General features: G+C 41.7%; 1 protein-coding gene across 2 annotated transcripts in view; it reads right to left on the bottom strand.

Annotated features, from left to right (window-relative positions):
• Positions 1–3,310, bottom strand: part of CHL1 (cell adhesion molecule L1 like) — a 142,638-nt gene extending 139,328 nt beyond the window's left edge. The window contains exon 1 of one of the 2 annotated variants that reach the window (XM_052777538.1): positions 3,279–3,310. The gene's annotated coding sequence lies outside the window, so the exon portion shown is untranslated. Of the gene's footprint in view, positions 1–2,858; positions 2,890–3,278 lie in introns of those variants that run through there. The other variant, XM_052777537.1, reaches the window with a different exon arrangement.
• Between the last annotated feature and the right edge of the window lie 24,437 nt (positions 3,311–27,747).

Below are 27,747 nucleotides of genomic sequence, written 5' to 3'. Positions count from 1 at the left end.
GCATTTGGTAGATGACTGTCTTTGTTAAGACTTACTTGTCCCACTAATTATTTTGGTTTTTGAACAGCAGTCTAACCGAGAAAGGGCAATTGAAACTTGTTATAAAACACTGAGGACATCACCACCAGAATAATATGGTTTACAGGTAAGATTCCTGCTCTTTTCTTCACACCCATGCTGCTCCCCAGACCCTGTACTGAGGCATCAATTTTAATTATACATAATCTGAGGTTGTTATAAGGTGGGCTTTGTGCTAGCAAAAAAAAAAAAAAAAAAGGGATCTTTAACAAGACAGAATTTCTACTTTCCTGGACAAATATACCAAAAAGAAATTGTGGCATCTTGGTGGGTTGCTAAGCAACCAAGAGCTCCAGTGTCACTTGTTTGTGATCAATTCAAGTCATTCATCAGGCGCTGAAGCACCAGCTCAGGAATTCCAACAAATCTGTGCCTTGGGAAAGCCATGGGGACTTCCTGCCACACAATAACACTTTCTTTCCTCCAAGATAAACTTTGTAGATGTTCTTTTGATCTGTGTGATATGTTAATTCATTATTCTTAACATACTGGTAATGGGAAAAGCTATAATTAACTAACTACAGCATTGTAACGCATGCAAGATAAACTGAACTAATTAGTAGTGTTTAAAGTAGTCCCCGTCCTCTCCCACTGGGGAAAGGAGCAGATCCTTCCTTATCACAGAAGCAACTGTCCACAACATCGTTTTATGTAACGTACAGCTACTTTTTTTTTTTTCTTCATTTTTCCTTCTAAACTTAAGTGATAAAGTGTATTTTTATTGGCAAACAAGATGGCTACAATCCAAGCCACTGGAGGTACACATACATGTCGTGAATAACGTAATCTTTCATTTAAATGAAGGCTTATCTGCTGGGTTTCTTGGGATAAAGAAGTGGACTGTTGTATTTTCATTCATTAATGACTGAAGTAACACATACTAAATGCCCATAATAATTACATTCACTCACACTGACAGTGAGTTAAAAGTAATCAAAGAGTATATAGCTGAAGTACGGTCTCTTCATTTCAGCCTCAGATTCAAAATTCATTTTATTCCTATTTTGATAAAAATCAATAATAAATTGCAAGAGTTTAGAGAACGAACTGGTTTAAAAGCTGTGTGTTGCATATGGCAAAACTTCTACAACTCTTGGATTGCTGACAGGTTTTTTTCTACTAAAGATATTTCATGATACTTTTACATATATTGTGCAATATTCCTGAAGGAACTCCATTACCTCCTGCAAACCTTGGTGGTATCTTATCTTTTGCATTTCATGTTAATGTAACATAATCTAGTCTTGTAGTTCTTCTGTAAGCCAGACTCTACTGACAGCAGATGTTCAGCCTAAGTAAGGACCACAGAAACTGGCTAACAAGAACTTTCTAATTTTTTAATGACTCATTGGGAGAGGTGGGTTTTGGTTTGGTTTTATGTTTTGGAAAGACAAAGAAAATTCCTTACTTTTAAGCAACAGAAAAGTGTTCACGCAGCAGTAGTCGAGCACTCTAATACTTCACGCCAGTAAAAGCCAATCAGAGCATCACGGGAAGCAATGGGCAAAGGATCACATGCACAGCTCCGACAAGGCAACGTTGCATGTGTGTTCACGAATGGGCAAAAATTACACATTCATTTTAAGGTGCAGGTTTTTCCCCCATCTCCTTTCCTCAGGCCTGTAACTAAACTCATAATATTTATTATTTATTGCTTTTGGAATGGTGTTTGGGAGAGCTACATAACATGTATTTAACTCAGTCGCATCAAATGAACCCTTGACAATCAAACAAAAATACCACCTGTCAGGTCTCTGGTGAAATTTTCCAAAACATGTTTCAAGCAAAACTATTCCTAGGTAGTGCCGAGAATGAATTCACTTGCTTTCTATCTGTTGAGTTATGGCTGAATACCTGTATGTTATCCAAAATATCATAGTTTAGCTCCTTTCTACCCCAAAATAAGAGGCAAAGTAATATTAGTCATAGAAGCGATAGATGAAAAGTCTATTTCCATTTACTGTGTCCGACCGTTAGAAAACAGAACCTCCTTGCATTATGAAGACCTAAACCTAGCCGAGACCACTGATGCTCTGATCGTGCAACACAAATTAATAACACACAGCACACAACACTGAGGTTTAAAGATTCTTACAGCTCTCCTGGAGCGCAACACAATCACATCACTTCCCCAGGGGAAAAAAACAAGGGGGGGGGGGGGGGAGTACTTTTCTAATTATTTAGGTATTACAGGAAAAAAAAATAAAATACTCTCCAAAATCACTAGTGAAGGAAAGGAGAAGCGTTTTGCCACAGACGCCTGACATCCAGGCTTGCAAACTTGAACCCACCTAAAACCACACGAGACCGAGCGCGCCAGCCCCCAGCCCACTGCCACCGTGCTTTTGACCTCCCCGGACCCCCTCCCCAATTCCCCCCCCCCCCCATTCTCCGCATCCAGCCTCCCTCACCCACCCCCCACCTCCCCCGGGCTCCGCACCGCTCCGCACCGCTCCGCACCCTCCCGCAAACTTTCCCCGGGGCAGCGGCTCCTCCGCCCCGCCGCGCCGGGACGGGGGAGCCCGAGCGTACAAGGAGGAGGAAAAAGAGATTAAAATAATAATAATAATAATAATTATTATTATTGTTATTATTATTATTAAAGAGGCTTTTGGTGGAAAAGGCAGGGCGAGAGGAGGCGGCGGCAGGGGCAGCCCCGCGGCTGGGCACCCGCGGTCCCAGCGCTCTCCGCCACCCGGCAGCCCCGAAAGGGGATGGGGATCGGGATGGGGACCGGGACCGGGACCCCCCCCAGCCCAGTGTGACCCCCCCGGCGTTACCTTGAGCCCTGCGCGGGCAGAGCCGGCAGCTCGCAGGGCGGTAAGGGGGGGATGATGGCCGGACCTGCGGGTCGCAGCGTGTCCGCAGCCCCGTCCCGGCTTTCCAAATTAATGGCTCCACCCCGGAAAAAAAAAAAAAAAAAAAAAAAGAGGAGGCGGGGGGGGGTGGGGGGGGAGCCCAACCACCCCGAACCCAGGTCCACACCCACGAGAAGGAAGAGGGGTCCCTCCGTGACTGGCATCACTATCTCCTCCGGCAGAGCTTGCAGGGAGCCATGGCAACGAACCCCCCCCCCGCACCTCCCCAAACCTCTGCCCGCCTTTCCCCCCCTCCCCCGAGGTTGGGAGAGGGATGGTGTATGTGTGTGGGGGGGGAAACCGAGCCGCCCCCAGCCCCCGGTCCCGCTCGGCGGTTCGCACCTGCCCGATCCGACGCCCCTCCAGCGAGAGCCGGGAGCCAGCGGCACCTCCGCGCTTCTCCGGGCGGCACCTGGGGATGGCGGGGACGGGGCTGGGGGGACGGGGGTGGGGGGGAGCCCCAGCCCGGCCCGGCCCGCCCGCACCTCCCCTGCCCGCCTCCAGCCTCGGGGGGGGCAGCGTTGCCGCCTCCCACCCCCGCAAAGGGAACGGCCGGGCACGGGAAGGGGGGGATTAGGGTTTGGTCCCGGTCAGCCGAGAGCCAAGGCAAGGAAGAGGTTAAAGAAATGGGAGGTGGAGGCGGGGGGGGTTGGGGGGGGACACGGACGGGACACGACTTGCCACCGGCAAGATCCTCGCTCGGCAGCTGGCACTTTGGCAGGGTGGTGGGGGCTGCTAAAATGGGGTGTTCTTGCCTTCTGTCGGGGTGCGGGTGTGTCATTGCTTTTCGGAGGAAAGGATGAGGGGGCAGAAAAGCTCAGATGGGGATGGGCCCCCCCGCCCGTGCGCTCATCAGCGCAACACCTAGTGCTTTATATGTAGAAACCTCTGAAAACCTGTCTTTTCCTCATTTTTCTTTGCAAATACCCCTCTTCCCAATTCTTGCTGCATGCGCTCTACAGCGCGCGCGACCATGAAAACCGATCGGGTTTATGTGTGTGTGCTTGAACACTCGGACTTTCTGCCGGTATGGTTTACTTCTGTAATCCCTTTGTGGAACGGGCTAAATTTTTAAGTGATTGCTGAAGACAGTCGTCACAAATCTGCCAGTCATTTTCTTAAGCGCTCCATCCAGAGACGCCGTGTGGAGGTGGTGAAGGTCAGACATAATCATTTTCATGAGGACTTGGACTTCTCAGACAGTTTTCTGTCTCACTGCTGACCTTTGGGTGTTTTTCTTTTCTCTGAGCCTTGTCTAATGCAATGAACAATAATCACAAAGTAACATTCACGGGCATTAAACCATAAAACCACCCTACCAAATCACAGTTAGCACTCAGGGGATTATTATCATTTGGGTTAAAGATTTTTCGGACAGTAGCAATCAGAATTTGTGGAGGTGCTGGCCAACTCGTGGTGTTCTTCTCCAGCCGATTTAGGTAGGTGAGCTTACTTTTTGGACAAGAAGTAAATAATTACATTTAAGGAAAGCTATTATAAACTAAAAGTGGCAGTAAAAGAAAAAAATCTGAAAACTAGTAGGGAAAAGGGTAGAATAGTTTAATATACTTGTTCTGTGTTAAGAAAGCAAATGCAAAACTCTGTTAAAGCAATGTTATGCTTGATATTTTCGTCATGCAAAGTCAGGCAATTCATAGATCTAATTTTCATGTTAAACTACGTTTAAGTCAACTTGCGCCAATATAAATGCCAAAGTTCTCACCAATTGCATGGAGAAAAGCTGCTATTATGTAAGGAAAGTGTGCTCTGGCTGCTTAGAAAGCTCTGACATTGGGCAGTCGGATTTCTGTGCAGCAGAGGCCCGGCCCAGAGCACACATAAGGGAACGGGAGTTCTCCCTTTGAATCCCGCTCTCATAGCCAAATCCCGAATTGACTTACTGTTTCATCCAAAGACAGTGAAATGGTATATTTACAGCACATTGCCTTCCAAAGCAACCAACAGCTAAGCAACAGGCCTGTGCCCCCATGTTGCAGAAACCTCGGAAAATAAATGGAAAAGGAGACAGCTGTAGAGGAACATCTCAACCGTGTCAGGGCTGCCAATGTACTGAAAAGCCATTTGACCCAGTAAAAACGTGGCCATCGGAGATCAAGTCAAAATCCAGAGATGACTGGAGATTTACTGAAGCGTTGGCAAAAACCGAAGACGCCAAGGGTGAGAAGCTGTGCCCTGCTGGTCTGGGAGCAGAGATAACAGAGCTGGCCGGAGAGCTGGGAAGAGCTGGCATTGCCCCTCCTGCTATTGCCAAGAGGATGAAAAACGGGGACAATGACTCTTACCCGCTTCTGGCCAATACTGCCCTCCTCCTGGGATGCCTCAGCAGCACCAAGAGTTTCCAGGCTGATTTCTGCAGGGCTCTGACATAAAGAAGAGACACGACAATTTAATTACCTCCAGTGACTGCTTGAGGCAGGGCTGCTGCCAAAGTCAACTTCCTAGGCTGCCCATACCTACGTTGCAGCATCCACTACCCAGATACACCGTGCCACGAACAGAAGGAAGCTGGGCTCCCAAAATGCAGCGACCACTTAGACTTTCATTTCCCTGCCTAGCTGGCCCAACTTTTAGATCCTCCCTGGCAACATGATTTACCCAGGGTCTTCTTACATTTTCAGGTTTCAGCCCGTAATACGGAAACCCTTAAATGGTTTTAATTTTTCGACACAGAATTGTGCAGAAAGTTTTCATTCCACTAGGAAGCCAGCTGATGGAAAAGTCAAAGTACGTCAGCTTACCAAAAACCGCTCCCTGCTTCCAAAATAAAATGTGTTCTTGTTCATAGTAAGACACGGCACTAATCGCATCTATTTCCAAGGCTAGGGTTTGCCTTAAGTAAAGTGTAAATAGACATAATCCATAGTGCTCCAGATTTCACTGGGTAATGAAACAGGGCAAATGTCATCGCACTTAAGTCTGCACAGAACAAAAATAAAGACAGAGAAGCACAGTTCGGTCCTGTCCACGTCTCCACAGAACTGCTCTTTATTTTGGGATTTCCTGCCGAAAATCAAGGAGCCTTTTCATCAAACCCGTTACTTGATGTGAGACTGAGAGCACAACGCTGCTAGAAACTTTGGAAAAATTCATTAAATCTCTCCAGGCTAGTACTGATCACATATTTAAAATACACATTAAATGCATAATATTGTCTCAAATCAAGTGTGAGGAAAAACACTCGGAATATTTATCTCAGGAGTTGTCCAAAGAAATCAGAAGGAATAGAACACCTACCATTTTAAAATCAGTTCCAGAGTCCGATGGGAGGCTCAGAAGATTTCCAATCTTACTCTAAATGCCCCTTAAGATAGGTGAAATACTCAGGACAAAAGAACAGATTGGCCAGACTTTCTTTAGAGAAAATTCATTTTGCTTGTAATTGCCAGCACATATCCCACCACCACAGCTCGTTAATAAAGATGATGGAATTTTTCAAATAGGCAGATATGCAAAAATGTGAATGTACTTGAATATCAAAAGCCACAATTTGATTTTTTTTTTTTTTTTAAATGCTAAGTTTCTGGGAATCTGTTTTGGTCCTGGACAAATTAAATGGCTAAAATAATTGACATCATGCCAACTAGCATTTTTTCCATGTCAAAATTTGGTTTGGAAATTATGTCCTACTGCAACATTTCACAGTATTTTCATAAACTTTGGAATTTTTAGAATATTTAAATTATACCAGCTGAGGTGTATATTGAGAAGCACGAAGCTCCATTACAAACTTTGAGCTCATAGGGAAAGATTTCATCTGTAAAGGGCAAAATACAGATGAGACAGAGTGATGCATATCCCACTAATGCTTTATTAAATTTGTATCTGAGTACGCATCATCAACAGCCTTGAAATGTTGAAAGTTAGATGGGTCTTGACCAGAGCAGAGAAGCTATAGACGTGCTAGAAAATGCTCATCTATTCCTTCATAATGAGAATACAGGAAAAATCCATGTGATCAAAGGACAGCAAATTTGAAATGAATTAAAGGAACTACCACTTTTCGCAGTTCGAATCAATCCCAGGAATTTAGGCTTTGAAGAACCTGGAGTGAAATGTTGGGATTTTTTTCTTAATATAATTTTTTAAAGGCTGGATAATTTTATGACTGCTAATAACATTTGTAACTATGCAAGCTAAGATAATAACAACGGTAATCAAATCTCATGCTTCAGGGCATAAATTGATTGCTTGAAGGGGCTATGGAGGTTTTTCTTTTTTTCCCACTGCTGAGTACATGATTTCACAACTGACTAAGTGCATTACAAGGGGTGTGTTTGCTACTGTAGCTAGACAATTGATCTAAACCGTAATAACAAATACGACACCAAAATACAGTGAGCTGCCTATCTGCTTTGCAAACACTAATAGATTTAGGATCAAATTCAGTGAAATATTTGGTTCTTATTTTCCAGTTACTTTCCTACAGTTCTTTTGAAAGAAAGCAGTAAGGTCTAGATTAATAAATAAATAAATAAATAAATAAATAAAACCCAAACCACACGAAACTTAGGAGCAAGAATCTCACAATGAATCTTAAAGACCCAAGTTAGGCAAATGGGTTCCTCCATACTTAGGTTCAGATTCAAAGATGGGGATGAAAAACAATCAATTCATAGCGTATCAAATCACCACGCAGGCTGACCCATGCATCTCCTATGGCCGGCTTGTAAGAAGACAACCATATGTTTCCATCAAAAAAGAGGCTGTGGTTCTCTTTTCTTTGAAAAACAGGCACAGCAAGAGATGAGAGAGCTCAGCCTGGAGACGGGGATTTAGGTTTAATTCCCAGCTGTACCAGAAAGCTCCACAGAAGTTTGCATTCTGCTCCAGGACAGATAGACTGAGCTCTGTAGAACACATTGCATCAAGCAGAAAATAATTGAAGATTCACTGGACCCAGCCTGGAGCAAAACTGAGCCTCACCTTCTTTACGGTATTTGTGGAAGGCTTGAACTCCAGTGGTGCCACAACAGACTATTCATGCTTTTTCCTTCAAGCATTCACTAAAGATCCTAGAACCTGTCCAGAACACTTCTTTCTGAATGAATATATAATATAACATACAAGAACAACTTTGTAATTTCTCATCTTTGATGGCATTGCTCGTTAAGTGAGACCTTTATCATTCCAGGTTTTAGGTTTGGGTTGATTTGGTTTGGGTTTTGGTTTTTTGGTTTGGGGTTTTATTTTGGGGGTTTTGGGGGTTTTTTTTTTTTTGCACTGCGCAGCAGTGACATTGCCAGATACCACACTTCAAATAGCAGAACTCCGTAGCACAGGTTTCAAGTTCGTACATGTATTGAAAGTAGAGATCTGCCACGTCAGTTTAGTTGGCCACTCCACCACAGACACCTTCTCCTTTGGTAGCCTGCCCAGTTATCTAGTTGGTGTGTACCAGTTTCTGGGATGAAGCTACAAAACTGGAAGTCCAACAGAAAGGCTGTGCCTGAACGGCAGACCAATGCATGCCCGCTCATGCAGCACACAAGGGGACAAGGTCATTTATAAAGAAAAGCAAGTACCGTACTCGCAAAAAACGCTATCTGAAAATCTATCTTTGGTCTCTGCGCAGAACTGGCACAAAGCCCAGAAAGAGCAAGCCACAATATTTAGAGAAGTGGAATTGTGACTCACATCAGGACAATGGCATTGATCTCATTCATTTGTGGAAGAGATTAAAGAGGCCTAGAAATAAAGATTTTCTATTTCCTGAACAATAACTGCTAGTCACGGGACAAAACATCAGCAACAAGGTCCCCACGGTTGCTCTTATTCTTGCCTAGTGTGGAGGTGGGATATGTGGAATGAAGCCTTTGCCTGGATAACCCATGAACACAGTCATAGCTTTTCCAGTGATGTAGATGAGACCTATTGCTCACCAACTACTGAATAAAATGCTTTCTTTTTGCTTTCTGTCAAGGTCAACTGGTGTAATTTGTACATAATGTCTACTGCCAAAACCCTACATTGATATAAACCAACCTGATTATCTATACTGCCCTATATAAAAATAAAAACAAGTATTTTAAAGAAATCATTTGTGCACCTTTTTCCACTGAGAGTCAAACCCATTTGGATTATAATAACAAGTAACATTTACGGAATTATTGTAGCTACCTTTGAAACCAAGCACAGTTATGAATGTAAACAGCTGATTCAGAATTACCAGGGACCCCCCCCTCCCAAGTTCTGCAGACACGTGAGCAAGATGATTACTGAGGGGTTCATTTGGTTTTCATGAGAAAAGAAGAAATGACACTGATCTGCTAAGACAGGGACAAACAGTGGTCTTGGCTAATGCTATCATTTGTATTCTTCCATTTTTTATGTCCATATAGTGAAACGGTTTTATTAAAATAACCTACATTAAAGTCCAAATCGAAAACAAAACACTAGATGGTTTGTTGCTGAACCATTTGGTGCTCCCTGCATTCCTTTACCAATTTAATCTGACGGGTGGGTTGCAGGGTGTTCAATAGGTCACCTGCATCAGCAATTTCAGTCCAGACAATTTACTTCTAAATACTACATGGTATGATACACATTTTCCAATTACATTTCAGACTGCTTTTAAATTCTACTAGACAGACGAAGTTATATGAAGAATAGAAGGCTTAGGAAACAACAGCATACAAATAACTGTACATTAAACCAAATTTTTTTTCACAGTAAAGCTATACAAAGTTATTAATGTGAGGAGGAAAGCAATAGCTTGATCAACAATGTAAGACTTCTTTTAAAAAATATTGGCAATTCTCATGTAACAGAATACGTAAATGATTTATCCCTCTTCAATGTCCTTCAGACAAGACATTCAAGGAGAAAAAAATTAGTACTGTGAATATCAGATACAATAATTGGGAAAACACTCTGTAAAAACAAGCATACTTCTGTCTTACCCTTCAACCTTTTTATATATATATATAAATTGATGTTATGGAAACCAGAAAATTTTATTAAAAATAAGCATCGCTCAGTAAATACTGGAAATACTGTCCGCAGGCCAAGGGGATGAGCGTGAGTCAAAAATTACATTCTTACAAGAATGGAACTAAGGACTCCCTTGAAAGTCTGGGGATTACCAAAATGGTCAGCATTATACTTGTCAGGTATGATAATACACCTTAATAGTTTTAGTAGACTCTGCAGGCAATACTTAGTATTTTTTTTCAGTATCTAAATTAAAAGGATAAATACTTCCAAAACTTTCAAATCAAAACTAACAGTAAATGGAGGCCTGTGGTGCAGGGTGACCTTAACCATTTGTTTAGCTGGCTGTAAGCAAGCAGTACGCTTTTTCAGAATAGCCAGTAAACACAATGTGATGGAGCAAGGAACAAGGAATGCAAGTGATAGAATCAGGATCCCTATGAAGAACCTATACTCTGAGTGGGACATAAGTCTGAGAGAGATTTAAGAACCAGAGGTTGAACCTTATCTATTTGGAGGGGTACAAAATCCATAGCTGTATAAGCAGAGGATATTAAGTAGGTATAAAAAGTCTCTATTGCTTTTGTATTTTGTGCTGGTATGTATTTTGGAATTTAAGTGTCTAGTTCTGCCATCTGCAGCTCAGGATGGATAGCAAACTACTTGTTAGGATTCACAAAGCAGTCAGGGAAACAACTGCAGCATTTGAAAGTACATCTTAGAATGAGCAACGAGAATTCATCAAGTAGCATGTTAAGAGGCGATTAGATCCCAGTCCGTGGTACCAGAGGGAATAGGTATTTTGTAGTGGAGGGTTCCTCTATCCAGCTGACAAAGTATAACAAGATCTAATGACTGGCAGATAAGAAAATTGTTTATTAATTTTTTTTTCTGAACAGTGAGTTTAATTAACCTTTTAGCAACATTTTCCTAGTTGTGCCAAGTTATTCATGATGGGCCATTATAATACCAAGACTACCTATTTTTCTTAAAAATACTTTTTAGCTCAAGAAAAAAGATTGAATCGGGAATGTATAATATAAGAAATTCCTGTTGGCTGATCACAGAGGTTGCACTGCAGCCCTTGCTGATGCCCAGCAGTGACAAAAAGCACAACTAAGTGCAAGATCTAGGCCAACAGGACCCTGGAATGAACCAAGGGTGCACTGCTCCAAAGATGACCTCCAAAGAAACCCCTTAAGCCAAGTCCTGTCAGCAAAACGAAACTGGTTTTGAGATCTGTCTAGCTGCAAAGTGGCTGCAGCTGTAGCAGAACACGCAGGCTGACCCTACTCTGTCGTCCTCCCGTTCCTGCGTGCATAGTCCAGCTCTGGGATGGAGCAGAAAAAATCCTCAGTTACAACAGCTACATCTTGCTCGAGGGCTTGAAAAAGTTTCTCAGAGAGGTAATATGCTCCCTCAGAAACCGACAGCAAGATCAGGTATATGTCATCTTAAACATGCGTACTAGTTTGGCTAGACGTTAAATCCAACACTGAGGGGAAACAATACCAGAGAAAAACTGCTGTCAAATTCACCTGTATCTAGAGCGATCTGGGTGTGCTATGTTACATACTGATTTAATGATATAGAATTATCATGCAGTTCAAGCTCAGCTGACTTCCAGCTCCTTGAAGTTAATATAGCTGTGACACTTTCCATCAGCTGAAAATTTATCCTATATACTTTTCTAAATATATCTATCATCTCTAACAGCTCTCAAATTTCAACTTCATTGAAACTGCTTTCTCAGTCCTTCCGCCGTCTGCTTTTTTGCTGGGCTCACATGTGTTTCTCTGGCAGTGACTCTGTAGACCATACTAAAGCAGTGAAAAGCACAACGGAAAGTATATTTTTAAAGTGTCCTGCCTCATTTGGGAGTGAAATGCACTTATATCACAAACGCATAATGATTAAAAAAATATCAGAAGCCGATACACCTACATTTGGATATACATTTCTCTGCAAAGTATTCACTGACCACTGACAAAACCAATCTCTTACAAGGTCCGTGAACACAGCCTAGCATATATTCCACACTTGAAGAGTCGCACACATCCCTTATACAACCACCAAAGAAAGAAATCCCCATGCCAACGTTCAAACTCTGGACAGGAATGCAAGTCAGACATCATTTTGCCACGATGACAGTAATCACCAATGTACAAAAGGAACTTTTCTAAAAGGAATTGTTTCTAGAAAGCTATATTCAATCCTCTGTCCAAGCTGTGAATACCCAAATTGTTTATATTTCTCTTACCTTTGCTAGAATGGGTATCCTTCCCCAGTGCCATCCATGATGCACTGAGATACATTAAAAGGCTTACACATTTTCTTGATAGAGGGAGCCAGAAGGGAGAAGAGGTTACCATTTTCTTTCAAACTATAAATAAAACAAAAAACTGTTTCAAATTTTACTTCTTTCTATGTGACTATATCTCATTCCAACCTATATAATTATCTTCTGGATTCATTGGTTAATTTATCCCCTAATTTGTAGAAGGGAGATTATTTTGTTCTCCATCCTTATTGCCAAGAGATTGGACTGACTGAAAATAAAGAGAGGGATGTTAAATAATGCAACTGCAGCAAAAGCAAAGCCAAAAAAACCTAACAGAAACCTTTAAAAAAGGAACTCCTTATAAGATAACCTGTCTATCCAAAGTGGGAGTAAGCAGGGTTTAAAAGACAAAAGAAGACTTCAAAATAGGCATGGCACCCTCTGATCTGAGTTTTTGCACTCATAAAAGTTTTAATTCTACATGAAGATGCATTTCTTCAGGCACAGCAGTTGAAATATAACGGGGCCCTTAGGTGGAAAATTAGAATATAAAGGCTATCAACTGCCAATTAATCTTGTGAGGTCAATGGGAAACAGCCAGAATTGCTGTTTCCAGATGGGTGAAGGGACGCTGTGGAATTTAATTTATCCTGTTACCGATGCACTCTGGCAGATATCTGAGCCCACGCTCTCAAAAAAGGAACTGAAAGACCAATGAGTTGGCAAGATTTGGGGCCTTATGTGTCAGCTTCGTACAGTGCCTGGGCTGGAGATGTAAATTCACCCACTAAGTGGATAGGTGGGACACATTGCTGTGCCACCCTCATCTGACAGTTCAGAATGGCCTGCAGTGGGTCTCGTCATGTGGCCAAAGGTGATGCATTATCGCATACAGTCCAGGAGATGCACAAGAGAACGATTTGCTGTTTAATATTATTTGACTATTAATTTAAATATTAGTAGTGCTGGTTAAAAATCTCTAAACAGTTAAAAGCTAGTCACATTTTAGATCGGGTTATATATTTAAAGAGAAAGTATTGACTTACCATAAACAGTTGAGCACTTTTAATGTTCGATGTTGAAGAGTAAAATGGGCTAGCAAGTTGTGTTTGTCAAGAGCAGCTGAGAGGTATTAAAATTAAAAAAAAACAATCATGTCTTCAAATAAAAAAATCACGGAAATCTTCAAAGCAATGGCTGAAGGTGTGAATGCTGTCACTGATTCGTGCAGCTTTGTGCTTCACTGAGGAAAAAAACCTGAAAAATATTTGTTTTACTGTGTGTTTTGACTCACGTTTTCTCATCAAAAGATGCTATTTGAACTTAAATTACTGAGCAAGCTGCAGCATATTTATGGCTGTGGATCTCCAGAGAGAGTTTTCAATACTGTGAGGAGCCCCGCGCTGACAAAGCCTCTTTTAAACCACAGCTGATCTAGATGTTGTCACAGAGCACTCAGCCAAGGCTGATTTTAAATACCTCTGTAATAAAGTCAAGTACACCAGATAACCCCTGTGGGCATCTATTATGGTTACTAACATATTAATTGACTAGTGTAGTTAAAAAATTGGGTAGTCTTAAACACGAAATGATGTCTCCTTAAAATATGTTGTGATGTGTATTAGCTCATTACAAATAGCATTAATATAATACTGATAACAGACAACAGTATAGATGAAATAACATATTTTCCCTTATGATACTGGTTTATGGCAAGTATTTATCCTCCAAGATATGCAGTTAATCTTTAACCTAAGCATAAGTTACCCTTCATGACAAGGGAAAATTTGCTTACGTGTTTCCCAGAAAATGCTGCTTTGATCCACCAAAGAAGGTAAGGTTATTAGGTGGAAAAGTGAGAGGCCACAGACTTCCCCTAGCTCTGTAGGCTGACAAAAGTATTTCCCAGCTGGAAAGTCAGTGTGGTAAGTTGTGCAAGGCAATGGAGAAATTCATGTTGCAAGTTCAGCATGCAAACCACCAAAAGGCAAGAGAAAGTAAAATGTGGCTTAAACTGTGATGAAGAGGATAAGAAAGGCTTATGGGTGGGTGTTTACGCTGATGAGGTTAGTGGCTTGGAGTGTGACCCAAAGAGAGGATAAGATGGATTGCTCTAACGGTGTTGTCTCTATCTCCTGTAGGAATGACAGTGAATAATGGGGCTTTAATTGGCAGCCGCCTTTTCACCTGTACTGAGTAAGTGCTCTCACTTGTGCCTGCTGGAGTTATGCATCCCAAAAAGGGCAAAGACAAGCTGGAATTAATAAAAAAAGATGACAGAGTAAGAGATGAGCACATTTTGACTGCTGGTATAAATCAGGAGTAATGCCAAGGAGCAGTAGAGTGATACCTCTGTGAAACAGGAGCAAGTGGGATCAGAATGAGACCCTTTCTCATTAAGTGAACAAGTCACTTCTGAATCAGGAGAAAAACATAATAGTGCCTTAAATTAAAGCTGCTTGAGAAACAACTTTTGCTATCCAATTTGTACAGGATTTGTTTTGCTCACACAGAATAATTTATCATTATTTCTATTGCAGTAATGACTATGAGTTCAGTGTTATATTAGGTTGTGTGCGCACTCCTGAGATAACATTCAAAAAGATAGAAATCAAGCAAAGAATGGCACAAACAATGACAATGTAATGGGGTAATAGGGAATTTTGGCAATCAGGCCATATTCGTCGTAGGCTAATGCTCTCTTTGCAGTTTTTTTAATAACATGAAGTTGTTGTTTCCTTTCATACTGTAACATTATAATGGCTGGTTTGGGCTATTTTCTCTACTGGAGGGCAACTCAGGGGACAGGAGGGGAAGAGCTCTTTTGAAATGAAAAGAAAAAAAAAAGAAGATGTTAAAAATGAGGGTAAACGAGGAGCAGGGCAGGGGTGGATGATGAGTGAGTGTCGGTGGGGACGCTGCCTTGGCCAACATCATGCTGTCCCACTGCACCCAAGCAGGGCTGGGGGCAGACCGAGGCCCCAGGGTGAGATGGGGGGGTCAGACCTGGAGCATCCAGAAGGTCCAGTCAGAACCGGCAGGAGATGGGGTCAAGGCTACCCAGAGGGTGACTCTGAGGTCCATCCCACGGCACGGGTCCAGGGCTCACCAGCCAGTGAGGCGGGTCCATGGGAGATAGAGCGAGGCACAACCACGCCTGTGCCATGTCCTAAACATACCTGGGTGCCCGGGGCTGGGCTTAAATACAGCTCCTGGGTCCTTCGGGAGAAGGTGTGTGAGTGGGGGTCCTGGTGAGCCTGCTCAGAGCAATTAAGTCTATCAGTGCCCTCGAGAGACGGGGTGAAAGAGGATGCGCAGCAAAAGGATAATGGATAAAAATTAACTGACTGATAGAGCTGAAAGGCATTAGCCTCTTGTGTGATGGTGTGGATCTGCACCGCAGAGCTGAGTTTCTCATTTCAGTTCAGACAGCGACAGAATTGAAGTTTCCTTCGTAGGAGCTGGGGGGGGGCTGGCTTTTGTCTTCAAAGGACGTTTCAGCCTGGGGAAGAAGGGAAGACTCTGGGGTCTGCCCCGAGCCTGGGGGAAGCTGTGGGGTTCAGGAGACCTGATGGACCTCCGGAGGCCACACCGACCAGCCTTGCACGCAGCTACGGACTACTTCTCAGGTTTTTTTTCTCTTCTGTTGTTATGGAAACAGCCTGCTGAAGGGCTGCCGAGGTTCTGAATCCTGGATATGCAATGAGGGCAGGTAGGTAGGGGATCCCTCTGTGTAGTTTCACAGCTGAATAAAGATGTGGATATTTTACGTATATATTAAACAGAGATAGTCAAAGCCCTAACATGGAGGCATTTCTAGGACAGCAACATTCATAAGCAAGCCTGCTGATGTGAATTTCTGTAACCACCTGTAGGCATGTACAGCATCGCCATGCTGAATGCCAAAGGTTTTGCCTAAGGAGATGCCTGATTATACCCAGATGCAATTGCACACAGTGAAATTTGCACTAAGAGTTTCCTTATGTTTCTCCAGTTAATTTCAAAGCTGTATCCAACCTGAAGTTGCAGGAGCAAAGACCTGAAGATATAAAACCGTGCCAGGATAACAGTTGTCATTTGGAGAAAGGCGGCGGTCTGACACCTGAGATAATTCAGTAACTCTCGATGCTCTAAGGCTGGAGATAATAATTCCAAGTGTGCTATTTCATCTGGGATAACATGCACCATCCAAGCCACTGCTTCTAATTCCTTGCTTGGCAAACCAGACTGGCTTTTTGGACCTCCAGTCCTTTGTATAGTCAATCCAGTGCTCTCAGCCTGTGAGTCAAGACAGTTTTCTCCAAGAGACTCAATTACTTCCTTCAAGAATGAACTTGCAAGAGGCAGCTCTTAGATACATGCGCTTGTGTGAACATGCCAGGGAAATGTGTCTGATTGCAAAAAGGTCAAAAGAGATGACTAGTCCCTCCGCGGGCTTTCTATCCCACCTTATCTGCAGACCATTAATGGAAGAAAGCTCCCTTCTGCTTCTCCCCCAAGCACGCTTGGTTCACTTGCTGCTCCCTCTCTATTTATTCAGCTGCAGAATCTGCCTAAGACTATTCAAAGTCTGTAAATCAGACAGCAATATTTAAGCACAGAACAAACCCATCACAAGCCAATTCACACAGTCTCCACAGGATGAAAGAGGAAAGACAAATTCTCCAACACTGTTTCACTAATGAACCTCACACCTTTGTAGTAAAAGTGAGATTGTCTGCAGTTCGCTCTTTCTCCCAATTATATCTTCAGCTCTTTGCTAAAGCTGCTAATCAACGTACCAGATGATGCCAGCTCTGAATGTCATTCTGTATATGAATATTTGTCCATTCAGTATTGCCTGTAGAAAAATTTAACTCACACAGGGCACCGCAAGCTCTTGTGGCTAAAAATCCCAGTCTTTCCAAGTTAGACCGTGAGGTATCTCTGAACCTAGGAACAAAGGAATATGTCCAGAAGAGAAACAGTTGCCTTGTAGGAAACTTCGTCTCCTGCGCTTCCAGTTCTGGGGCACGCTGGAATGGAGTCAGGGATGCTGGTGCCCTCTCCTGGTGCCATAGCATCACGATCTCCTCCAGTGGAACCACCAGTATGGTTAATCGGTGGTAAACTGACACTAGATACTGGTATTTATTTACTGGTGTCTATGATAATCTCCAAATTTGAATCAGCAAACCTCATGCACGGGGAGAGAAGGGACTTGAGCAAACCCATGAGATGTGTCACCATGCCAAGGCTGTCCAGTCAGATGAACAATACTGCAGTGACATACAGGCGTGTCATTTGGTTTTGGAAGTATCACGGCTATATGTTCAGGTCCATTAAATGATCCCCGGTTTTTAGCTAACACAAACTCTTTTGAGATGAAGCTGGTTCCTTCAAGGCTAGCTTTGCACTGCTCTGCACTGCCTGATGTGGGTAAAACCAAACCCCTTTTGTACTCTTGTACATAGGTCTTGTGGAAGGGACTCACAAACAGGAGACAGAGGCTTCCAGTCTGAACTACTGTCATGGGGGGGATGCTTCCCAAATAAATCAACCCACACGCGTTAGACCTTCAGTGTAGGTATCAGTGACAGAGGGGTCTTGTGGGCACAAAACAAAACGTAGAGGAGACCTTTCCTTCACAAAGATTAGATGCTGCCAACTTCTTCTGTCCTCACCTACAGGATACACATGCTCTTTTCTCTGGCAGTGTTCTCATTCCTGAGAAGATACAAAGATGTGGTGTGATCAGCTAAGAACATTACTATAACTACTGAACTCAAAAGAAAAGCATTATAATACTATGCTACAAACGACAGAACAAACCCCTGTGATGAACAGACAGCCTTTTATTACCTAATAGTATATCAGATCTGGAATTTCAGTACAGAAAAGGCGAAATCTGGTATTCTACAGCCTGTCCCTACCTTATTGCCTCCATCTGAAAAGGAAATCACATAGTATTTTTCCATCGGTGTTTGCTCCTGAAAGTTACATTGCCTTCAGTTAACCTGAAGTAAACTGGAGGACCAGTTCTCTTGAAGTGCACTTCTCGGAGCAGGTAACAGCTTGGAGAAAAGATTATCATGCAGGAGCAAGATTGCACTAATTGGAGAAATCGGTATTTCAGCTGCTGCTGTTTTGGAGTATTGGAATGAATTAAAACAGATGAAGCTGACATTAAATCGGTATTGAGAAAAAGTACCAAAGACTGGGAGAGCACAGCTGCGTGCAAGATGAGGAGGTGTTGTATTAATGTGCGGTGGTTTATAATTTCATAGCCATTTGTTTCACTGATTGCACAAAGTGACCTGAGTCTTGCTAACAGCACGTCTGTAGGACATAGAAGAAATGTCCCGCCGTCCCTCTGCAGCAGATGCCAGAGGACACGCAACCACTCGGCAGGTCAGTAAGAGACCTGGTAGAGAGCAGAGTCTCGTCCCCTCCCCACGGCTCGTGCTGCCTCCTCAAGTCTTCCTCACCCAAACTCACCCCTCAGTTTCCCTGAGGAAGCCTCTTCACCTTGAACATGTATCATGTATCATGTATTTACTGGGTTTTTTTCTACTTCAGGGCAGTACCTCACTATCCAACACCTACAGCCTCATGTGCACCGGTCAGTAGATGCAAAGACAGTCTCTAGTTTACAGCTGCACCACCAAAAGCTATCTGAATGCAGAAAAGAAAAATTGGCAAAGGAGAAAAACAAGGCAGTACAGGGCATTATGCCCTTCGACAGGGTTCTACAAGGCCACGAGTACTAGGTAGTATCTTCTAACAAATATATATTTTTGCCTTTATTAATCAGACTTAAAGCAAAAGAGATACACAAACTGATGTTGCACATAAACCCCTTTTCCTATTTAGAGTAAATTCAGTGTGAGCATTTTCCAGAAAATACTGATAAAATAAAAATGTCCTCAGGGAACCATATACCATTTCTTCAGCTGCTCATTATGTAGCTTGCTCTAACAGTCCATCATACTGAATTTTGTATCCCAGGTGCTGATGAAGACAGAAACAGTTTGCCAAAAAACAACTGTCTTGAAACATTTCTGGGCACTGATTTTATCAGTGTGCAACATTTGGGAGACTTAGTGAGGTAAAGGCAGAACTAGATCCAAGTAGGTCGAAAGGCGTTACATTAAAATATTCAGAGGATAAATCGTTAATTGGGTAGGGGAGAGGTGTTGTTCTCGGGCATTCTTGCTAATAATCTTTCATTTACATAGTGGAATTGTCTTCAAAATAGGGATTATTATAATGTATTAATGCCTAAATGAAAGAAGGTGCTGCAGTTAACTCAGGAACCGCTTAATTTCGAACCCTTTTATCATCCCTAAATGTGAATCCAAATTTAAACATGGAGGAAAAATACATGGTGTATTCAGGAACAAACAAAGGTATTGTCTGACATAAGGAGCTTATGTAAATGTGGGATGGCAGAGCTCCTTTTACAGTAAACCTTTCAAATACCTCAATAAATCATGAAGAACAAAAAAAAAATCTTTCTTTTAAGGAGGTTTGCAATGGGATTTCACCTGTCCAGGACTGATGAGGGACAGCACTGTTCAGAGCAAAAAGGAGCTTTGCTAGCATCTTCCTAAGCAGTAAATTGCAAATAAATATCTTTTTTGTGTGTGCATGTGCTTGTGTAAGAAGGCTTCCATTATGTACCCACTGACAATTTGCTAATTTTAAAACAGAGGTGACATCATGCAGGGATGGATGCACCTGCAGGAGTATTTCACATCCTTTCAGTCCTCCTTTACAAGCCAGTAGATTTATTTTTGCTTTTAAAGGCACAGAGCCTATTGAAAAAAAAAAAAAATTAAAAGGTGCCTGTACTACAGTGGCTTGAAAAGACATTGGATGTGATCCAGTGGATAAAATGCAGGGTCAGAGACCCTGAACATTTCCATTCTACTCAGTGCAGTCACTGTCCTGCCATATAATCTCAGCAAAGTACTTCACCTCCTTCTTTCTCTCTTGCTATTCTTACCTTTTAATTCTCCATTTAGACTGGCAGTACTTTGGAGGAGGAACTATCTCCTATGGAGTCCTCTAGTTCACAGTGTTCTGCTCTCAGTTGTTCCTGGAAGACCAACAATTATAATTACATGAAGGCAGGATGCATGTGGATGCAACATTACTTTGTTCAGGCTAATCAGCTCAATTCTATCAGTGAAATCTCTCTCAATTATAGGAGAATCCATGTGTGCGACTGAGACAGCAGAAATCAATCCTAATTACTCCCCACTGCCTGCACAATTCTCCTGTGAAAATAGAGGAGAAGGGACATGAGGTGTTCCCAACATTGGTGGTGGTCATTGCAAATTCCTTCTTCTAGGAACCTGTTACTGCCCTATTAGAAAATGCTTATGCTATGCCAAGCAAGAAAGCCAGCAGTATTTATGTCAGCAATATTAACAAAATGGCCGCTTCAAGCAGAAAAACAGTCATAAAACTCGTAACAGGCCCTTTCTAGAGAGAGCGGTGTATGACCTGCCTCGCTTCCTCCAGGATGTGCTGAGCAATGAATTCAATAGCTTGTCTAAGAAAAAACACAGAGATCCCTATGTTTTATGCCAGGTGAGAACTTCATAAAATCATTTCCTTGTCCCAACAGAAAAAGCTAAATTTTGTGTTCTTGGTAAATGCCCTTTATTCTAATGTAGGCCCACAAATCTGTCTTAAACCAAAATTCACCTGTGGATGGACGCCGGGTTTATCCACCGCCACTCACAAGGCATGCAGCAGGAGAGAGCTGGGTCACCTCTGTGGTTGGAAGGGGCAGGGACAGAAGCAGACACCCAAACTGATCCACATCTGGCAGGATCTCCTGGCTCATTCTGCAGCCACTTTCAGAGTGGCCGCAGATGAACTGGGAGCTGGTTTCATCCCAATAGCATCAATGACATGCACAGGCAATTTTACAGCTGCTCTAAGTACCTCTTGAGCATCCCTGGCAATCAGGCTTCACGTCAATGTGTACTATTACAAAATGAAGGAGTGAGTGGGTTGCAGTGTTTCATTTAATCATCTTTATTTTTATATTAGACTCCTGAATATGCTCCTTCATACACATAAATCAATTTGAGTTACAAAAGATATTGAGCACTGTCTACCCAAAACAATTACAAGAAGGGAGTCAGTGCAGACAGCCCGTGCTCACGGCTGCAGTGCCATTTCGTTCAGGTTGCTCTCCTCAGCACATAAACCTTCTTTTATTTTTATCCACCGAGATCTGAGTGCCCGTATTTTGAAATCTCTGCTATAAAACCACATAGCAGCCACACAGGAATTAGAAAGCTGCTGTGTCTCAGAAAATAATTTTTGTCCACAGCGTTTACACAAATCAGAAATGAACGAAATTATTCAGCAGAGTTGAGAAGTCAGGACAAGACAGTGTAGTAAACCAAAACGGAGCAATAGCCAAAACCCTCCTGCAGCACATCCTCCCTTTATTTGATGCAAAGACAGAATGCTGCTTCTTCCTGGCAAGAATTGCATCTCCAGAGGTTATACCCATACATCAGAGAGTACCGAAAGAAATACAGAACAAAACTGGAGGAGACAATCAGCAAGATTTTATTTTAAACTTAGAGTCCAAAGATCAAAAGGTCAACTTCAAAGTTTCCAGCTCTTCTTGTGGTAATGATAGGCTGAATTATGCCGCTCTTCTCCAGGGCTAGATTTGGAAATCATATACATTCTTTGTTATAATTTGACCTTGCAATGATCTGCCACAATAGGGATTAGGGTGTTGTCAGAAGATTATTCTGCACCTGTTTCCCTGACATTTGTCCGTCGCAGAGGAAGTGTAAATACTGGTGACATCTACCCTCAGTGACGCCTTGTCACTCCTGTTGAGATACAGCTGAAAAGCAAAGAAAAAGAAGAAGGGAAAAGGTAATGAAGAAATAAAAATAGAAGCAGAAATTGGAAACCAGTCTAACTTTTCCCGTCTACCACTCATACCAAGAAAGCAAAACAAAAAAGATGCACAGGAAAAATCAGTACAAGTCAGCAAAGAGAAAAGCATGTTGGAAACATACACAGGGAGATGCAGGAACACCCAGGCATTTATACTAAAGTCATATTAAAAACTGTACCTCTCTCTAAAATATTGGGAAACCCTGGATAAAACATGCCTGATATAAAGGTTTGCTCAGATTGAACTGACTGACAATATCCATGGCGAAAAAAGATGAAAAACAGGCTATTGCAGCTGGATGCTCTTACTGAAGTTAGACATTTCTTAGCAGGAGAGAAATGCAACTACTTTGGAAAGAAAATTGAATAAAGTTAGAAAATGTCCTCCACAGAATGAGTGAAAGACTGGTATCACAAGCACTGAAAACTAAGCTTGAAGCAAGCTTGAAACCCCAGTTTTTAAGCGGTGTAAAGCTCTCCCTCTGGTCCCTCTTAACTTTCACTAATCACAAATGGAATAAAAAGGCCTAATAATGTTATTACCTTTTACTATTTTTATTACCTGTATTTTCATACAGACAAGCTATTCCTGGCTTACAGTCCCATGATATTAAGTTCCCTCATCCCTTGGCTGTTGATGGGAAGTGGGAAACTAACTTTGCAGGGCTGTTATAAAAATCTCATTCTGTCTCAGTATCACTGATATATATACTGCCTTTGATATGGATCACATCTGTAACTGTCAGAAAAGGAGCTTTCCTATGAAAAAAAAGTGGGTTTATTTACTCAACAACATAGCCTGCCACAAAAAAATCTCTAGCTTAAAAATCTAAGATGGACACGTTTCTTTTAAATAACCTTGAATGTCTTAATCCCATCTTACTTAACAGCAATATGAAAAGAAATAAATCTGAGTTTTGTAGCTATGTGACACCAAAATCTCATTGATTTCAGCTAGACCCTAAACACATCAATGCGCCAAATTCCTTTTTCTATAAAGACAGGTTGAGATTTAATTTACAAAAACATATGCTATTTTTAAAATGTTCACCAGTTTTTCATCTTCATTCATTCTGATGCACATATTTAAACAGTTTCCAGTATTTCAGTTTTCTTGGCCAAGCAGAAATATTTATTATACTTGTTAAAGTTTATATTACCCTGTAGCAAAGCAATTTATCATTACTATACATGGGTGACTTTCCTGATTATTAAAATACTGTTAAAGTAAAAACTGTTCAGCTCACCACACTTCTCTCTAATTTATTCTTGTTGTTTGACTTCGGTTGGAATATAACTGCAAAATAATACATCCAATCTAGAAACTGAGACACAGGATGGATAGTCAGAAAGGTGAGAAGTGTCCTATTGACAAGGCTGAGTGTATCCTCGTATTTTGTACAGATATGGTCTAGGGTCCCAGACCGTCTTCGGGGCCACATGGCCATGAAAGGTTGATTTTGCCTCTGGACAGTAAATCTGCTTCAGAGTTGCATTAGTAGTGCTGTACCCCCTTGAACTGAGGGTGGCACGTGCTGAGAAATTCCCAGCAGGAAATCCACCTTCAGTAAATACACTTGATACAGACCTTGCCTTTGCTACCTGCCCTCACACCCATCTGCTAGAACGACATTGCCTGATGAAAAGTTGGTCCTTGGGAAACTACACTGGTCTGACAGAGAAAAATATACATGTAACTACTGAAGTGCTAAAATTACTGCAGGAAGCACCTCCTATGCTTTACTGAAGCCACCATTCTGTGAATCCTTACGAAGAAGCATACATATTGCCATCTATATTGGTGTTCAATCTATTCCTCTGTCTGTATCTTAGGAAGTGTATAAATTTATTGAGGAAAAGGGTTTAGCACTGTTCATAGCAAGTCACAGTGCTAGCAGAACTACCTTGATAAGCAGCAGCATCTGAAATACTCTGGTAGCCCATCAGGGATGCAGAAATACAAGCTTAAGAAAGTAGTTTCAGCAAAGTAAGGCTTAGATAAGACGCACAATAGGAAGGCCAGCAAACAAGCAAAAGGATGAGTCTGGAAGACTACACTGGAGTCATTGGAGTTCAACTGGCATTGGACTACCTGAGGATCTGCTGCACCGTACCAGGCTCAAGCAACTGAAACTAGTTCCCAAGATTAGAGCTTGACTATCAGTTTGTATCATGTTCTCACAGGCAAACAGGGAAGGTGAACATCACCCATTCTGAGCTGGGCACAGCCAATAGAAACGACACGAAGGCATCTTTCTTAACTATCGTCACCTCACTTGATCTGACAGGTAATCACAGCCTGAAAATATTACTTCAAAAATCTTTTCAGAACAGAATGGAATGAGATTTGGGAACTGAGTGAACTACTGCTCATGGCCCTGAGGACAAGAATGATGGACTTTCTGTTCCAGTCAAACCAGCTGGTATTTTATACTGTCCACTCCTATGCTATAGAAAACCTTCCATAACAAGTGTGCGTATATGGTTTGCAGTTAGAACTATGTGCAGCTTTTATTGCAAGAGCTGGTTCCTATCTACATGTCTAGTATTTACAAATCCTGGCTTTTGCACAGTGTTGCTCATCAGAGACACTTTCAAAGTAAGTAAATATTATCCACGTTTTACAAATATTTACTTTGGGGTATAAGCAAGCAAAACAATTTGCTCAAAGTTAGACTGGTTACTATGCAGGTGGGAGAACCAATATTAGTGAAACAGCAAAACAGTGAGAGAGCTGGGAACTAAGACCAAATTACCGCAGATCCAGCCTCCTGTCCACTGGACCACATGAGACCTGCAGAGAAAAAATGCCAAGATCAAGAAGTAGAGCCATAGCACATGGCTAACACACAAGAACACAGGACTGCCTGCATAGCCGGCTGCACGCTCAAGCCAGGTGTCTGCTCAGCCAGCTCCAAAATCTGCAGAGAAAAGAATCCAAAGTCTGTTATTAGCAAGCATGAAATGACTTCACTATGCAATAAGTTGGGTTTTTTTTTCCCCTTGTCCCTGTTGGTTAAGGATAGGTTTATGTCCAGAAGCGTCATGGTCCAAAAAGCTCTGACCCCTCTTCATGAGGATGTTGGGACTTTGTGGTGATATTAAGTTGTTCTGACAGTGTTTGGGGCCAGTTAGAAACGGCCCGTGGGAAAAGTTAACCAGGGAGAGGGGAGCAAGCCAGGGTTGCTGTGCTTCTCATGGCTCCACTGCAAACACACTCCAACCATGAAGGGTGCTTAGAGGTGTTGTACCTGACCTGCCTTTATTTTTTTCCCCACTGAATCTGGAGGGTTTGGAGAAAGCAGAGACATTTTTAACAATCCCATGGGAGGGACTTCAAGTTCCAAGTATATAAAGAGGAAAAGTATATAAATGTTCTGCATCTTTTTTCAAATCCAATAAAAAATGTTTTGTTAAGTTCAGATATTCCCATTGAATGTAATAGAAGTGGCAATTTTGTGTTGTTGTTTAAAATACCTCCCTTATGTATCTTTTTACAGACTCTATGACTGTATTCTAGCTAGAATTTTGCATACCAGATTTCCAACTAGTAGTGATTACTTACGGCTGAACCGTCAGCTTCTGTATGCAAGGAACCGCAATGGCAATGCTCACAGAGAAGAGCCCATAAAAGCTGCAATGGGTTCTGCTATAAGTTTGTTGGGGGGGGGGGTGGTGTTTGTTTGTTTGTTTGTTTTAAGCATAATGCCTCCTTTGGTCTTTGTGAGATTCTTGTAAAATTGAAACATAACAAAATTCAAATGCTCGTAAGCAGATAAGAGCACTGAGCTCACGTCTGTGCTTTTCATTCACTAGCAGTTACATTTTTCTCTATCATTTGCTGTTGTTGTAGTGATAACACATAATTTTAGGGCTGTCATGAAATGAGATTTTCAACAAAACATTTATTTTTCAATCTGAATTCACCATGTTTTAGGTAATATTTCCGCATCCTTTTTTCTGAAACTGAAACTCAGGTCAAGTTGTACTGTTCTTTGCTGGCAACAAACAATTGCACCAATCAGAGTATATGCTTTACTTCTTAATGAGCTGATTTTTTTTTTTCTATTTCTTCCTCTGCATTATCTTAAAATGCAGAAGATGGTAATTTAGTTTGCTATACAGAAAATCCCCTCCAGTAAAAAAATACATTCTTCTGAAGCTGTAGTGGCCAATAGCAAATAAAGTTCAGTTCTTTGGGTGATGTCAAAACAATGCCTGATAATAACAAAGCCAGCTGCTTTGATTTATATTGCCTTCCTCTAGCAATACAAGCCAGCATTCTGCTTGCCCTTTTCACTGCAGTTGCACATTAAGCTGAATGCTTTAGAGATTTTCTACAACAACTCCCAGATCTCTTTCCTAATCAGTATTCGACACATCTTTCCTTTCAGCAGATGCGCTATTTTTTCCCTTTGTTCCAAGATTCATTGTTCTCCATTAACTGCAGTTGCCAGTTATTAGTCCAGATGCAGAAATGATCCAACGACCCCTTATGAGTCGATGTGTTTACACCCACCCACACGTCTGTGCGCCAGCATGCAATAGGCCCTTAGATCATCATACATTTAAATATATGCACCAAAACTATATGCTGTTTATGTGAGATTTATGATGTTTCCCAAATGTGCGTATGATAATGAAATGCGATTTTGAACTGTTAAAAGTGAACCACCTTCAAAGATAGTTTCTGAAGGTGTGCTCTTCTGGGCTTCAAGAATAACATAAAAATACATAGAAGGAGATCCTCAGCTGGCGAGAAATCTTGTTAGAATTAATGTTGCTATGTTGATTTACACCAGGTAAGAGTGTGATCAATTAAATCTGTGCTGTGAACTATATAATTTTTAAATGAAAATTTAAATGTAATCAGGCTAGGCCACAATATTCATTTTGGAGAGAAAAAGGAGAAAAAAATTAAGTATGGAAACACTAGGAGAAACCATTCTTGAAATACAGACAAATTGGTAGGAAATGGAGTGTGTAATGCTTAAATATTCAAACTACTGATAATATAAACAGGTGGCAACCATATAATATAAAGTACATTAACTTGGAATTCTGTAGACACTTGGAAGATAGGAAAATAGGATTTCACATCGTATTAGTTCACTGGTCCATGAAATCCTATATCCTTCTTTCAACATTGGCTAGTAGATAATTCTTCAGTGGAAGACAATCCCGCCCCACATAATGCATCTCAGAAATATAAAATGCTGTAAGACAGAAGAAGCAGGAAAATAATGGGCAAGGCAGTCATTGAAAAATTTGGAAAAAGCCAAAAATAGGAGCTCATAGCTTTAATAAAGAGAAAAGATTCATTGTCTTAAGACCAAGCTCAGCTGGGTATTGGACAGCTAGAAGTATGCAGTGCTTTCTACCCTCAGGTTACTGACTCAGCTCATCTCCCCCATCAACACTGCCTAAAATTTATGATCACTGTGCCCTTTGTGAATAAAGATGTTTCCACTTCATAAAATCAATGGGTTTTCTAGCACTCACTCTTTCCCCTTCTCCTACCAGGGGCAGCAAGCATGGCAACTCCATGAACCTCCCTTTGTGACGGTCCCTCCAAAACAGGACTGAGAATCATTATTGGGGAAAGGTTGGGAAGCTAATATCAAACTCAGTGAATACTGTCTTAGCTACCATACAAAT

Source organism: Harpia harpyja, chromosome Z (assembly GCF_026419915.1).
Source record: "Harpia harpyja isolate bHarHar1 chromosome Z, bHarHar1 primary haplotype, whole genome shotgun sequence".
NCBI lineage: Eukaryota > Metazoa > Chordata > Aves > Accipitriformes > Accipitridae > Harpia > Harpia harpyja.
This window is presented reverse-complemented; position numbering and strand designations above follow the sequence as displayed.